Source organism: Puma concolor, chromosome A1 (genome assembly GCF_028749965.1).
Source record: "Puma concolor isolate L17-30 chromosome A1, mPumCon1.1.hap2, whole genome shotgun sequence".
Taxonomy (NCBI): domain Eukaryota; kingdom Metazoa; phylum Chordata; class Mammalia; order Carnivora; family Felidae; genus Puma; species Puma concolor.
Window position 1 is genome coordinate 104,908,074 of NC_141667.1, and position 16,141 is coordinate 104,924,214.

Sequence of the window (16,141 nt, forward strand, 5' to 3'; positions counted from 1 at the left end):
TGTCAAGACTTTACTACTCATAGTGTTATAAATATTATTAACCTTACCCAAATTATTCTATACTGGGAACTATATATGTGTGGTGGAGTTGTGTGTGTGTGTGTGTGTGCGCGCGTGCGTGTGTGTGTGCGTGTGTGTGTGTGTGTGTGTATGAAATCATCTTCCATAGTGCAAGGTCAGTATAAGGTGCCTAAACTGGAATATTGAGAAGTAGCAACATAAAGAGGTTATTTAGAAATGTGGATGTACATAGCAAGTGATCCAGTTAACAGAGCTAAAAACAGAAGGAGAGCGTGGCTGGGACTGCCTTGTTTTTGGAATGAGACCTGTAGAATTATTTGATTCTACACTATGTGCATGAATAACCTTCATATAAAGAAAAACTACTTTAAAAAGGAAAAGAATTTTTGAACCTCTGAAGGAAATTACTTGTAGAACAAAGGAATGTGTTGCCTTTGGACACAAATAAGAAATAGAATACATTTATTTGGAGCGCTAGTTATCCACAGATCTGTATCTATTTTCTTGGCAGTCAGGGAGGGTCAGAGTTCTTCTATAAAGCCTTCACATGTCCCTTTATTCTGTATTCAAACACCGCTCTTTTTTTTTGTTTTATTATTGTTATTTAAAAAATGTTTTTTAAATATCTATTTTTTAATTCTAATTTTTTAAATGTCTATTTATTTTTGAGAGAGAGAGACAGAGTGCAAGCGAGGGAGGAACAGAGAGAGAGGGAGACACAGAATCCGAAGCAGGCTCCAGGCTTCGAGCTGCCAGCACAGAGCCTGATGCGGGACTCGAACCCACGAACCATGAGATCATGACCTGAGCTGAAGTTGGACGCTTAACCAACTGAGCCACCCAGGTGCCCCTTAATGTTTATTTTTGAGAGAGAGAGAGAGAGAGAGAGCGAGCAAGCAGGGGAAGGGCAGAGAGAGAAGGAGACACAGAAACCAAGCAGGCTCCAGGCTCTGAGCTGTCAGCATAGAGCCCTACACGGGGCTTGAACTCATGAACTGCGAGATCATGACCCAAGCCGAAGTTGGATGCTAAACCAACTGAGCCACCCAGACGCCCCTCAAATCCTGCTCTTATAAAAGAATGAGCACCTCTGTTACCCTAAGTATGTAATTATACTTTAAAACCACAAAGTTCATTTTAACAGGGGTCTTTCCTTAGAACTTAAGGAGGTTCTCAAGATGAATGGCATTTTTGTTTCCTTGGGGTGACAGTTACAGGGCATTTTCTTATCCCACTGGAATTCTAAGTCAGATAGATTCATTTCTGGTAAGTAGCTAAGAGCTGAATGTACCTGGCCTTTGACACTGACCTTAAGGCAGATGATCTCCCAGCCATTCCCTCCAGCCACTCTCAATCCTTCTGCAGCAATTAAGCTTCCAGCCTGCACTGCCGCCTTTCACCATCAGAGGGCAGTGGGGCCGCGAGTGCCTGGGAAGGAGGGGGAAAGCTATTTAGCACCTGGGGAGTGGGAGGAAGTGTCTCGCAGGGTGCGCACTTAGAGCATCTCAGGAACTAGATATTGCATTGGTACAAACGGTGCGTTTTCTTCTAAATCTTGTGCCAATCCCAAAAGGCAGGAAGTTCGATCTTAATGGCGTTTGCCATGGCTATCTATTTCACTACGAGCCAGGAATTTATTAGGAACACAAAGAGAATTGTAGAAATAAGTTTAGATTGGCATTTCCCCGTTTTCCTACTTGTGGACTAGATTTGGTCCATGTTCTGGAAGAACATGGTGTCAGCTGGAATGGAGGTCTGCTTTCTTCCCTATTATTCTAAAATAGATGTGCTTCTCACATGCATGGATAGACCGTTTACCCCTGATTTGTATCTCAGGGACAAATCTGGCTTATTAGCGCCGTTATTTGTAAACTGCTAACCTGGCTCCCTGTGCTGTTGTAATGCTATCTTGATGGGTTGCTGTGAAAACGTGAAGATGTCTGTCAGGCAGGAAAAATTATGTAAAAATGATGTGGGTATAGAAAATGGGATCGACAAAATGTAATAAACTCCTCCTGGGCTGAAGAGCAGAGCTGCATATGTAATGAAGTACTTTAGGATTACGTCACCTTTTATATAACATCTGGCAGTGACTTTTATTTCAGAGCTAATTTGAAGAAGCCAGGCGCTTTTCTTTTCCTTTCCCCAAGACTGCCTTTATCTGAAAAGAAGAAAGAAAGAACTGTTACATTTTGCATGCAAAGAAAGCCAGAGTGTCTAGATTACTCCCTTAAGGTAATGGAGAAAAGAAAAAGAAATTGAAAAAGGTCAGGTGAGCACGGCAGAAGGAATGAAGAGGTTTGTGTGATTCTTAGTGAAATGGGACCAGTCTAAGCAACCAGACAGGTAATCTGGGTGATTCTACCCTTCCCTCTTCTCTTCTCTGCTTCTGTAAGACCTGACCCAAGAATGCTTTATAAAGAGTTTTTCTTTAAATATTTTGTCTGAAGTGAGAGATTGAGAAAATTGTTGGGATAATTTAGGAAAATCCTAAAATTTCTTCCTCTGGCTTGTGAGAAACAGCTTTCTCTCAAACCAACACCTTTCTCGTTGGTAATATTCAGACTTTCAGATCTATCAAAATAGGTTATTCAGATGGCCAAGTCACCACTGCAGTTTGTCTATATAGACCATGGTGAAGGAAAGGCCTTCAGTCACAAAGAAAGGGACTTGACTCCTTGGAAGCCAGGAAGCAGGAGGGGAGAGACCCACCTGGTACCTCCCTTTTGCCCTCACACGGCTTCTCTGCTCATGGGCCCCTTTGCACAACCTGGACTTTGTAAACCATGTTTGCTAGCCTCATTGTCCTCCTTCGCCATGTTACTTCTAAATCTTCCATTTTTGCCTCAACCCTGAAATTGCCCTTTTCTGAATTTCAAGGCCATGTCTACAATTCAGAAGAGGCAGTGTGTTACTTTTGTACTTAGTGGGTTCCCCACAATGTGTTTGAAAGTTGGTTGGATGTTTGAAAGTCGAACAATAGATTTGCCTGTTGTATGGAAGAATTTGTTCGTGGGGAGCTCGAGTGTATGATGAAATCTGTAATTATGGTTTCTGACGGTGCCACCTCCCTGAGGCCTTGGTAACCCTGTGGGTGGGTGAGAACAGGCACAGGGGCTGGAGTGGGTGGTGACCTGCCAGTCGTTGTCGGCCTGGGAAGTTGATCCAGAAATCTCTCTTTCATAGACTTAGCTTTCCTTCTCTCAGCCCAGCCTGAAAGGGCAAGGGCTCAAGTAAGAGGGTGTGGTTTTCACCCCATATCCAAGAATAAACATATGTGAACCCCATGAGGTGGTATACAGGAGGTTGGTGGACATGGATTTGGTGGAGCACTGGAGTTGTTGGGGGGGCAAAGGACACCCTCCGGGATAGTGGCCCTACATGGACTGGCAAACTCCAAGTTCTGTGGCCCGCGATCTCTGGGGTCCTCAGTGGCAGGGGATGGTGCTTCAACTTGGCCATGTAGACTTATCTCTAGCACTGTGGGGAGTAGGTGTTGGGAGTTGGAGATTCTTTTGTTGTTTCAGCTTGGACCTGGCCCCTTTTCCCAATAGCTGTGGCTGCCTGGCATGAGATCCTTCTGTCATTATTCGGAGGCAAATTAGGAAAGAGAATTCTGAGTATGAAAGGTTTGAAGCTGTCGGTGCTTAATAGTGATGGTGTGGTATATGGGGTATCTATTTCTGCATAACGTACGAGCCCCAAACTTAGTGTCTTAAAATAACATTTGTTGTATCTCTTCATTTTGTGGATCAGGAATTTGGGCAGTGCTTAGCTGGGCGATTCTTTTGCTCCATGTGGCATTGACCGGGTCACTTGGTGCTCTTCAGCTGGTGGCTGGTTTGGGCTGAAGGGTCCAAGATGGCTTCACCCACAGCCTGATGTCCTGATCGGAGTGACTTTAGTTAGGTCCCTTTCCATCTCCATGTGGTCCTAGGGCATCTCATGTGCTCAGAGGGCACTCGGACTTTTACATAGTGCCTTGCTTAAGACTCTAAGAAGACAAGGAGGAAGGTGCTGCTTCTCGCAGAGACAGCACTTGGAATTGGCATGGCGCCAATTCTGCCATACTCCATTGGTCAAAGCAGTCACAGGGCAGCCCAGAATCGAGGAGAATGGAAACAGATCTCATTTTTCCAAGGAGAGGAGTGTCCAAGAATTTGTGGCTGTCTTTGATCCACCACATGTGCGTTGTATAAAGGTACGCTGTGTAGAGGAGGAGCTGCAAAGAGGATATGAGGCGGAAAGATACTCCCTTGTGTTTGCTTCCCAACTAAGGACCACAGTTTTCCCAAGGAAGTGGGTTTACCGAGACGACTAAGCTCACCTCTTCTGCTGTCACCTGAGGAAAACATACTTCTGTTAAACCAGGGCAGTATCGAAGATTCTGTCCCCCTTTGTGGTTTTGGTTCAAAATAAAACTCTCGTTAAAGTGCGTAGGAACGCTGATGGTAGGTGCACCGAGAAAATGTACGTGGATTATGTCTGAAGGGCACTTTACAGATGATATTGGCAACTTTCCAAAGGAAGATTGGGAACATTCCTCATCTTCTCCGCTGTGTCACACAGTTGTGCCAATGACTAAACAAGCAATGGGTCATGCAGATTTTTTTTTTTTAATGCAGAACAGAGGAGGGGAAAGGGAGAGAATTGTTTTTCAAGCTCTGATTTAACTATGTATCATTTCCTTTGTCTGCCAGTTCAATACCAGGTCCCAGAAAAAGTAAAAATGATGGCAATAGTATGTTTCTCTTTGTTGTAGATGTGATATAATATTGGTGGTGTCATGGGGTCCCTCTTCAGACACTCATTTATTTTAACTAATTAGTTTTTGAAAACATAGTATGTGCACAGAGTACAAATTTTAAGGGAACAAAGGGCATAGAATGACAATCTCCCCCACATTCCTATCTCTGAGTCTCCCATGTCCCTTCCTCAGAGGCAGTCACTCTTTTTCTGCAGATGCTTCCAGACAAATTCCATGCATATCCAAATCCCCCAAATGTGTGTAAGTAATTATAGGACATATAATGAAATAACCTGCCCCTCACAAACAGAAGCATGGTGTATACTGTTTTGTACATTGCTTTTTCATGAAACAGTAATTTGGTCTTTTTCTATACTAGTAGATAGAGATTAAGTTCTTTTTTTTCATAAGAGCTACGTAATATTCTGTTCCATGAATGTATTATCATCTTTTTCTTTAAGCCAGTCTCCTGTTGATGGATATTTAGGTTGTTTCCAATCTTTTGCTGTTATAATCAATACTGCAGCGAGTAGGCTTGGGGACCCAGAAGTCCTTGTGCATATGTGAGACTACGTGTAGAAATGGATTTGCGGGGTTGAAGGGTATGAACAGTGCAATTTTGATATCTATTACCAAAAGATCCTCCACAGAATTTCCGTTAGTCTACATTCCTCCCCCCAGCTTTCCTTTTGGATTTTGGGGATTGTCAGTGCCATTTGTTTTGAGGAAGTCAAAGGTGAAGAGGTGAAGAAATAAACTGTAAGATTGAACAAGGAAAGATCAACATTTGTGTTTTTTTCAAAAAGTTTATTTATTTATTTTGGGAGAGAGAGAGAGAGAGAGAGATCATGAGTAGAGGAGGGGCAGAGAGAGAAGGAGAGAGAGAATCCCAAGCAGGCTCTGCACTGTCAGCACAGAGCCGGATGTGGGGCTTGAATTCACGAACTGTGACATTATGACCTGAGCTGAAACCAAGAGTCGTTCACTTAACCAATGGAAACATCCAGGCACCCCCCTCTTTGTGGGTTTTTTTTTTTTTTAATGTTTATTTATTTATTTTGAGAGAGAGAAAACAAGTGGGGGAGGAGCAGAGAGAGACAGAGACAGAGAATCTCAAGTAGGCTCCACGTTCAGCTTGGAGACCTATGCGGGGCTTGATCTCATGACTGTGAAATCATGACCCGAGCTGAAATCAAGAGTAGGAAGCTTAACAGACTGAGCCACCCAGGTGCTGACATTTGTGTTTTTATATCAGCCTCATTTTATGAGAATTCTAAGCAGCTTACCAAATATTTTGGCAAAATAGACTAAGTGGCAGGCAGTCCTCTCTGCTGGGAAGGCTGCCACATGGAGGAATGAGGAGATTGGACACAGAGTGATAAGAATCTGTTTCTAGTCTGACATTGCCAGGACTCACTGGGGGATCTTGAATAAGCCAATTATCCTTTCTTTGACCTTGGTTTTCTTATCTGTCAAATGAATATTTGGAGTAAATGATCTCAGAAGAATCCTTGGATCCAAAATTATTTGATTCTATGAAACTTCCTTCACTTTTTATAATAAAAAATTCTATACAGGAACAGCTAGATAATTTGGAAGACCCCATGCCAAGTGAAAATGTGGAGCTCCTTGTTCAAAAATCATTAAGAATGTTGAGATGGCCACAGTGGGGCATTAAGCCAAGTGTGTGAGCCCTTCTAAGCCTAGGGATCCTGTGCAATTGCATAGGTCATAAACCCATGAAGCTGGTCCTGCTCCTGTAAAGATTCTTGCCTCCAAATTAATGGTTTATTTATGGGGCACCTGGGTGACTCAGTCAAGTGTTGGACTTCTGCTCCAGTCATTATCTTGTCATTCACAAGTTCGAGCCCCGTGTCGGCTCTTTGTTGACAGCTCAGAGCCTGGAGCCTGCCTCGAATTCTATCTCCCTCTTTCTGCCCCTCCCCCAGTTACTCTCTGTCTCTCTCTCTCTCTCTCTCTCTCAAAAATGAATAAACATTAAAAAAAACCTAAATTAATGGTTTATTTCTACTTAAGTATTTGGTGGTAGTTTAACATAGACATGTGCTTGAGACACTCACCATTCTTTTTTTAAGTTTATTTTTATGTACTAAAAAAATTTTGTTTTCAACATTTATTTATTTTTTGAGAGACAGAGACAGAGCATGAGTAGGGGAGGGGCAGAGAGAGAGAGGGAGACACAGAATCTGAAGCAGGCTCCAGGCTCTGAGCTGTCAGCACAGAGCCTGATGCAGGGCTTAAATTCACAAACCAAGAGATCATGACCTGAGCCGAAGTCGGACACTCAACTGACTGAGCCACCCAGGGCCCTTATTTTTATTTATTTTTGAGAGAGAGATTATAGAGCAAGTGGGGGAAGGGCAATGGGAGAGGGAGACAAAATCCCAAGCAGGCTCCATGCTACCAGCACAGAGCTCAATGCGGTGCTTGAACTCACAAACCATGAGAACATGACCTGAGCTGAAATCAAGAGTCAGACGCCCAACCGAGCCACCCAGGTGCCCCATTCTGCCATTCTTTTCTAAGGAAAACTACTTTTGTTCACAGCCCTTTGCTAAAGAACCTGCCCTAAGCAGTACCTTGTTGAGTGGGCATCTGATTGGATCAGAAGTAGACACCTTATCCCAAGGGCAGCCAGCTCATAGGCTGGTAGACAGCTAGTAGGAGGGCCTAACAGGAAAAACTCTGGCCAGTGAGAGCTAGTAATTACATTGGTAAACAGACAATCTCTGGAGAAATATGGAGCTCAGTCAGCTGGATTGGGGCTTAGGAAATGGTGAGTGGGTCTGCACAGGTAGAGAAAGGAGAAGCCACACACATTACCCTGTATAACTGATTATACCCCATTACCTCATGTAGCCTACGTGAAATTATGACTGTCCTTTGCAACCCAAAAAATATAATTAACCCAGTGTTATCCTAGAGCATAGCTTCAGCCTATTAATGCTTAAGCCATCTCAGGAATGTGGATTAAGAACAATTAGAAGCAAGGAAATAAAAAAAAAAAAATTAGCTCCCAAACCCTCTTTTCTCCTTCATCGGCCAGCTACTGCATTGGAATCAGCTGGTGAGTAGCCTGTGTCGGCCAGGTGAGGGGTGATCTGAGCTGACTGAATGCTGCCTTCTGCCTTTTTCCTGCTTCATTTATTCGCGTCATAGCCAACTTTCTTCCATGTCCCTTGGAGTTTTTTTTTTTAACTTCTCCTCCGTTATTCTTGACATCTTGTTCTACTTCCAGTGGAGTAGCCCTAGGAAAAATGTAGCTTTTCCTTTCTGTTGGCCTATGCTCATAGATCCCTGGAGTCGGCAGCAGGCTGAGGCGGGAGCCGCACTACTTGACCTCTCCAGACCTGTTGTAGTTTAGCCATGCTCAGGAAAGGATTCCAATGTAGTCATTTTCCCACCCCTAATTATAGAATGTCTATATAATCATTTGATGCTTTTCCCTCTCCTTCGCAGCTCAACAGAGGCTGAGTTTGTTGGTCTTCCAATGAATAACCAACTAATTTGGTCAGGAATGTCGTAGAACTTCTCACTGACAGTGATTTGCTTTCTAGGAGGCATTAAAATCTGTGGTGTGTGGGAGCATTATTGATAATGACACACAGGACACAGAGCGGCCTATTTATATGGGGCATGCATACAGCTGCCCTCTGCAAAATGGATCCCGATTCATAGAGCTCACTCCCTAGCCTGAGTGCGCAGGATGAACATGAGATAGGATGTGGGCAGCGTGTCTTCCTCACAGGTGCCTCTTGGAAGGGCACATTTTAGTTATGTTTGTGGGGTAGTCTAGAAAGACAAATCATCCAATTGGCATTACACATGCAAAGAGGAACATTGCTATTTGCTTTTATGTGAACGCACTGTGTCCGGTTTCCCACCCTGACATGGCTCAGGTGCAGGAGGAGGTAACAAAGGTGAAAGGCGTGGAGTTCTACGTTCGTCCTTGCCGGGGCTGCCGGCTGAACTTTGCGGAAACGCAGAGGCCATTTTGATGAGCACCTGAGGGTCAGTTCAGGGACTGGCTTGGGCCTGAGGGCTCTCTGGGGTGCTTGCTAGGGGAACATCCTAGCACCACGTGCAGGCATCAGTTTTGTGCATAAGAAAGGAATAAATGAACCTGGTAATATTTCCAGGTTCAGATTTTGCTGTGAATTCCAGAATCCTAAGCTTTTCCAGGTCTCAGCCCTCTCCTCATAAACAGAGATGTTAATGCTGACCTTCCCCTGAGTGCCGAGACATAATGCCCGTATGTGTTATGGTACTACTTCTTGTTTGCGTGAAATATACCTAGTTTTTGAAAATAATAAAGATTTAAATCAGATTTTCTTAGTAGAAGAAACGAATATTTGGGAAAATCTGTCCGACTGAAAAGTAGCTTAGGAACACTTATCTGTATATATTTAAATTTATTAAGAGACCACAGTTTTAACAGAATAGTGGGTGGGGTGGACCGGTTGGGGGGGGGTGTACGTAAAATGTCCCTCAAGAGTCAGGAACTCAATCTGGTAATTGGAGGTGAGAGGGAAAGAACTCTTACGGATTAGAACATGATTATCCTGAGGAAATCCAGAGGGGAAATGAATACTTAATTCCTGGGATGAAGAGGGATTAACAGCAGATTACCACAGTGATCCCTACTAGAAGCAATTTGGCCTACTTTATCTTCTCTATTTCCCATTTGGTTACATTTTCATAAACTTACATATTTTACAACCTACATGCTAAATTCTGAAAGCAATGTCATTTAACTTACAACCAAATATAGACCTATCATTGACCACTACCCATTTATACAGACACATGGTTTCCTCTGCAAATTTCTCAAAGAGGACAGAATAGATGGCCTAAATAGAACACAGGGTCAACATCTCCAGCTACTCCATGATGTTGTCTTGACTTTGTAGTTGGTGAGTGATGTGACTTCCCACCCCAACGATGAAAGGCTGGTGACAGCCACCCACAGGAACAAGGTTCTGGTGTGCACTAGGAGGGAGCATACAATTTGTGGATTAAATGAAATGTCAGTGAACAGTCGACATTAGACAAAATTGTGATACATTCCAGAGGCCAGAAAGAATGAAGGACTTGGGCAATTGGATGGAACGTTTCCCTAAAAATTCACCCCATTCCCATTTGTCCTGGTTGCAAATTGGTCAAATAATCTGAGAATATAGAATAAAAAGTAAGTATACATTGTATACATTACATTGTATACATCCACATTTTCTTGTCATTTACCAATATGTCTTGGAGACTGTAAATAGATCAACTGCCTTATTCAAAAATTTCTTTAATTATTATTATTATTTTTTGAGAGACAGAGAGACAAAATGTGAGTGGGGAGAGGCAGAGAGAGAGGGAGACATGGAATCTGAAGCTGGCTCTGTGTGCTGTCAGCACACACCCGGATGTTGGGCTGGGACCCATGAATGGTAAGATCATGAGCTGTGCTGAAGTCAGACACTTAAATGACTGAGCCATCCAGGTGCCCCCACTGTCTTCTTTTAAACTGTAGTATGGGTCTCCTTTAGGTGGATATTTAGCTTTCTCTACTATAAATAATACTTCAGTGAATATCCTTATTTATGCTTCTTAGTGCACAGGAGCGAACGGTTCTCTAGGATAGAGGCTTGTGAGTAGAATTTCTGGGTGGAACTGTATGAGTATTTACAATATTGACAGATGTTGCCAAATTGTCTTTCTAAAAGGATACTGATTTTCATACCCACCATCAGTGTACGTGATAGTACCCATTTTTTTTCTGTGTCCCCAACAACTCTGGATATCATCAATCTTGTTAATTTTTGCCAATATGGTGGATAAAGAAGAATGACTTAGTTATTCTAATTTGTTTTTCCTTGATTGGTAAAAGTTGAGCATTTTTTCTTGTACTAATTGATGATTTGCATTTGTTCTGTGAAGTGTCTATTTTTGTCCATTGTCCATTTTTTTCTATTGTGGCGTTTGTTATTTTGTTGCCTTAGGGTCACTCCTTACATATTTTCTGGATATACGTATATATACTTATTTTATTTATTTATTTATTTATTTATTTATTTATTTATTTATTTATTTATTTAAATATGAAATTTATTGTCAACTTGGTTTCCATATAACACCCAGTGCTCATCCCAACAGGTGCCCTCCTCAATACCCATCACCCACCCTCCCCTCCCTCCCACCCCACATCAACCCTCAGTTTGTTCTCAGTTTTTAAGAGTCTCTTATGCTTTGGCTCCTTCCCTCTCTAAACTTTTTTTTTTCTTCCCCTCCTCCGTGGGTTCCTGTTAAGTTTCTCAGGATCCACATCAGAGTGAAAACATATGGTATCTGTCTTTCTCTGTATGACTTATTTCATTTAGCATAACCCTCTCCAGTTCTGTCCACGTTGCTACAAAAGGCCATATTTCATTCTTTCTCATTGCCATGTAGTATTCCATTGTGTATATAAACCACAATTTCTTTATCCATTCATCAGTTGATGGACATTTAGGCTCTTTCCACAATTTGGCTATTGTTGAGAGTGCTGCTATAAACATTGGGGTACAAGTGCCCCTATGCATCAGCACTCCTGTATCCCTTGGGTAAATTCCTAGCAGTGCTATTGCTGGGTCATAGGGTAGGTCTATTTTTAATTTTTTGAGGAACCTCCACACTGTTTTCCAGAGTGACTGCACCAGTTTGCATTCCCACCAACAGTGCAAGAGGGTTCCTGTTTCTCCACATCCTCGCCAGCATCTATAGTCTCCTGATTTGTTCATTTTAGCCACTCTGCTGGCGTGAGGTGATATCTGAGTGTGGTTTTGGTTTGTATTTCCCTGATGAGGAGCGACGTTGAGCATCTTTTCATGTGCCTGTTGGCCATCTGGATGTCTTCTTTAGAGAAGTGTCTATTTATGTTTTTTGCCCATTTGTTCACTGGATTATTTGTTTTTCGGGTGTGGAGTTTGGTGAGCTCTTTATAGATTTTGGATACTAGCCCTTTGTCTGATATGTCATTTGCAAATATCTTTTCCCATTCCGTTGGTTGCCTTTTAGTTTTGTTGATTGTTTCCTTTGCAGTGCAGAAGCTTTTTATTTTCATGAGGTCCCAATAGTTCATTTTTGCTTTTAATTCCCTTGCCTTTGGGGATGTGTCAAGTAAGAAATGGCTGCGGCTGAGGTCAGAGAGGTTTTTTCCTGCTTTCTCCTCTAGGATTTTGATGGCTTCCTGTCTCACATTCAGGTCCTTTATCCATTTTGAGTTTGTTTTTGTGAATGGTGTAAGAAAGTGGTCTAGTTTCATCCTTCTGCATGTTGCTGTCCAGTTCTCCCAGCACCATTTGTTAAAGAGACTGTCTTTTTTCCATGGATATTCTTTCCTGCTTTGTCAAAGATTAGTTGGCCCTACTTTTGTGGGTCTAATTCTGGGGTTTCTATTCCATTCCATTGGCCTATGTGTTTGTTTTTGTGCCAATACCATGCTGTCTTGATTACAGCTTTGTAGTAGAGGCTAAGGTCTGGGATTGTGATGCCTCCAGCTTTGGTCTTCTTCAAAATTACTTTGGCTCTTCAAGGTCTTTATACTCATTTTATATATTTTATATATTTTGACATTTGTCTTTTTTCTTTACCCATGGTGCCTTATTTTGTTCAGAAGTTTATGTAGTAAAATCTGTCACTCCTTTCCTTTATGGCTTAATAATTTTGTACCTGTTTCAGGATTATAAAAATATTTTCCCTAATACCTTGTAGTTAAAAACATAATTTGGGCCTTTAATGAATCTGATATATAGTTTTTTGTTAATATGTGAGGTAGGCAAAGTTTTCTTTCTTCCTGGAACAAATTCTCATTCTCATTACACCAACCTGAACTATTCCATATGTTTTCCCATGACACTTTGGATTTATGGATCTTTAGGAAGTCTGTAGAGAGAATCCCTGAAATTATATGTGGAATTTTGTGTGATGTGTTTAGGGATATTTTTTTCCTGTAGAGAGAGCCCTTCATTTTCATCAGATGCTCAAAAGGATGCATAGTCCAGCAAAGGTTAAGAAGCCCTGTGTTAGTTACATTCTTTTTTCCTTCCATTGGGAAGTTTCAGAGAGGTAGCCTTGTTTCCCTATCCCTTTCAAACTCTCACTTTCATTTCTTAAATTCTTCTCATTTAGTATCAGGAGGGTTTTCCAGTTCATTCATTCAACAACTATTAAGTGAGCACCTACTATATTAGGCATCATATCAGCTGCCCTCAGCTGGCTGATAGTTTAGCTGGGGAGGCAGACAAATAACTCTCAACACATTAGAGTATAGTATGATAGTGTTAGCATAGTGCTATGCACAGAGAGCTACAAAAGTTTATAAATGAAAGCAAGTCCTAGACTGTGTGTGTGTGTGCGTGCATGCGCATGGTTAGTCATTTCAGAAAGATGATTCTGGCATCATTTTGGAGAAGAAAGAGAAAACAAAGAGACCAGTTAGAGAGCCAAACTCTGGTTCCATGGTGGGAGAAATGGAAGAAGTGTGAGGGGTTGAGCTGGAGTTGTATTAGTAGAGAGAGAATGAGTGTCAAAAATTCAGGATGTACTAAGAAGGGAAAATAGACTGGAATTATTGGTTGAGCTATTGAATATGAGGGTCAGTAGGAAATTAGAAGGCAGGAATAATGGCACAGTTTTTGGTTTGGGTGACTGGTTGGTTCAGGGAGTCGTTGCTGAACTAGGAGATTTAGGCTCAGTACCAGATTTAAAGAAGCTGAGTTCAATTTTGTACATTTACAATAATGCACATTGATACAGAGGCAGAAAGGAATGTGATCACCCTAAGTGAGGGTATAGATGGAGTGAAGATCTGGGGAATGTCAGTGCTTTATGGGTTTGTGGAGAAAGGGGAAGGTTAGAAGGTCGAGAAATAGATACGAGAAAAATCAAGAGAAAATACTGTAGCAGACATGGGAGGAGAGAGTTTCAGAAAGGAGGAAATGGTCAACAGGGGAAATACTGCAGGGAAATCAACTGAGATAAAAAGAGAAAAGGCCCACTGAGTAAACAATTGGGAGATCATTGGTGGCCTCCCTGAGAGCCCTTTGAAGGCTGCGGTGGGAGGAGATGCTAGTGGGAGAGAAAATGCTGTGGTGAGGGAAGGGGTTGGAAGACTGAATGCAGGGTGAGGTGGTGAAGGTAGTATGTAGGCAAGTCTTGCCGAAAGCTTTGCTGTGAGGGTTTGGTGGTAGCTGGAGAGGTATGTGGGCAAACCGCTCTTCACTTCTTATGTAGTGGAATTACGGGGTAAGGCCATTAATGAAGCTCCACTGAAGTTAACCCCCGAGCTAACGGATTGAGTTATATGGTAGGTATGTTTTATTCTTGAAGGATTTCAAAGCTGAACTCGATAAAGGCTTTCTTTGACTCATATTCAGGGTGTTAATATTGAACAGCTGAGATAGCTTGGTCACTGACCAATCAGGATAGAAGATACAACCTCTCAGAACAGATGCTGGCTGTGAGCAACTGGTAGGGCCCAGCTAATGAATAATAGTCCTGTTTCCTATTGCCAAGGACTATCTGGCTAGATGTGTGGATGTCTTTCTCAGAAATACCTTGATCAAAGGGACTGGTTTTCTAGATTGAATTAGTGGAACTTGTAGGGCCCTAAAAGGACCAGATCATAGAAGTTATAACTAGTATTGAAAATATATGCAAACTCTTCTGCTAAATTTGATTGAGGGCCACATTTAAAAATATTTATTTATTTTTGAGAGAGACAGAGACAGAGACAGAATCTGAAGCAGCCTCCAGGCTCCGAGCAGTCAGCACAGAGCCTGATGCGGGCCTTGAACTCACGAGCAGCAGGATCATCACCTGAGCTGAAGTCAGATGCTTAACTGACTAAGCCACCCAGGCTGAAGGCCACATTTGTAATAAGGAGCCTTAGGCGGGGGGGGGGGGGGGGGGGGGGGGGGGGGGGGGGGGAATGGGCAAAAAGGACAGAAAGCAAACAGAAACACCGAAAAGTTTTGTCTTTCTTCCCCTAAAAACCAAGATAAACGGTACGTGGCCAGTTGGGGAGGAAGAACAAACTGAAGGTAACACATTCCAAGTAAGAATTATAAGGGGAAACAGACTTTAATTTCAAGTGGTATTTCATTTTGAGCTATAAGGTTAGGAACAGAATATATTTTTCTGTAGCAGAGCATGCATGATAGGGAAATTTTCTGGGTCCACTGATGTTTCCTAGGGAATTAAGGCGATATGAATTAGCACCCCTTTACACGTGCTCTGTGTTTTTATGGCAGGATGGGGGTGCAGGAGCAGAGGCCTACAGCTAAAAGTAGACGCACTTTATCATTCTAGCTCAAGACTCCTCCTCATTTTTTCCTTTGGTAAGTGTACAATCTTGCATTATGCCAGGAAATAATTTTTTCAAATAGGAACTGCAGCATATTTTTTTTCTTTTGACAAATGTCATACAGATAAACGTCTCAGCATAATTGGCCCTCTTTCACAGATTTTCATGTGGAATATTTATAGTGAAATGTAAGTCTGTCTGATATATAAACAAAGTTAATTGCAGCTATTATACTCTCCTTTACACTTCTCAGTGATTGCTTAGAATGTCATGTCTCGATACACTTTGAGGAAAATTGTAATTTAAAAGTTAGTTTTGAAAAGAAAGCAGAAAAAAATGAGAGTTTTGTGGGCTGGATAAAGTGCTTAATGTTCTTTTGGTGGGTAGAATCAATAATGTTACCTTTCTTGAGTTAAAAGAAAGACAGACTATGTTTGTTTACTTGAATTCTTGTCTGTTGTCATTTTTTTCTTTTTCTTTTTCTTTTGGTTGAATTCTTCTCTTTTAGTTGTATGCTGGAGTTGACTGGAGAAAATACAGGCATACCTCAGAGATGCTGTGGGTTGTGTTCCAGACCACCCCAATAAAGTAAATATCGCAATAACCCGAGTCACATGAAGTTTTTGGTTTCCTAGTACATATAAAAGTTATGTTTACATTGTACTGTAGTCTATTAAGTGTGCAATAGCGTTAGGTTTAAAAAAACAACAAACATTATTTAATTAAAGAATCTTCTTCTGAGGGGTGCCTGGGTGGCTAAGTTGGTTAAGCATTTACCTTTGGTTCATGTCACAATCTCATTGTGACATTGGGCTCTGCATGCTGACGACACAGGGCCCGCTTGGAATTCTGTCTCCCTCTCTCTCTGCCCCTCCCACCCCCCCCTGCACCCCCATACTCTCTCTGTCTCTCAAAATAAATAAACTTAAAACAATCCTCCCCCCCCGCATCTTCTGTAGCTTCTTCTCCTCTCTCAGCCTTTATATAATTGAAGAGAGTTAGGGCCTTCCTCTGGATTG

General features: G+C 42.0%; 1 long non-coding RNA gene across 1 annotated transcript in view; it reads left to right on the forward strand.

Moving 5' to 3' along the window:
- Positions 1–1,827: 1,827 nt before the first annotated feature.
- The window catches only part of LOC147584346 (uncharacterized), a 448,130-nt gene continuing 433,816 nt past the window's right edge, over positions 1,828–16,141 (forward strand). The window contains exon 1 of the long non-coding RNA XR_015248619.1: positions 1,828–2,367. This is a non-coding gene — a long non-coding RNA (uncharacterized LOC147584346). The remainder of the gene's footprint in view (positions 2,368–16,141) is intronic.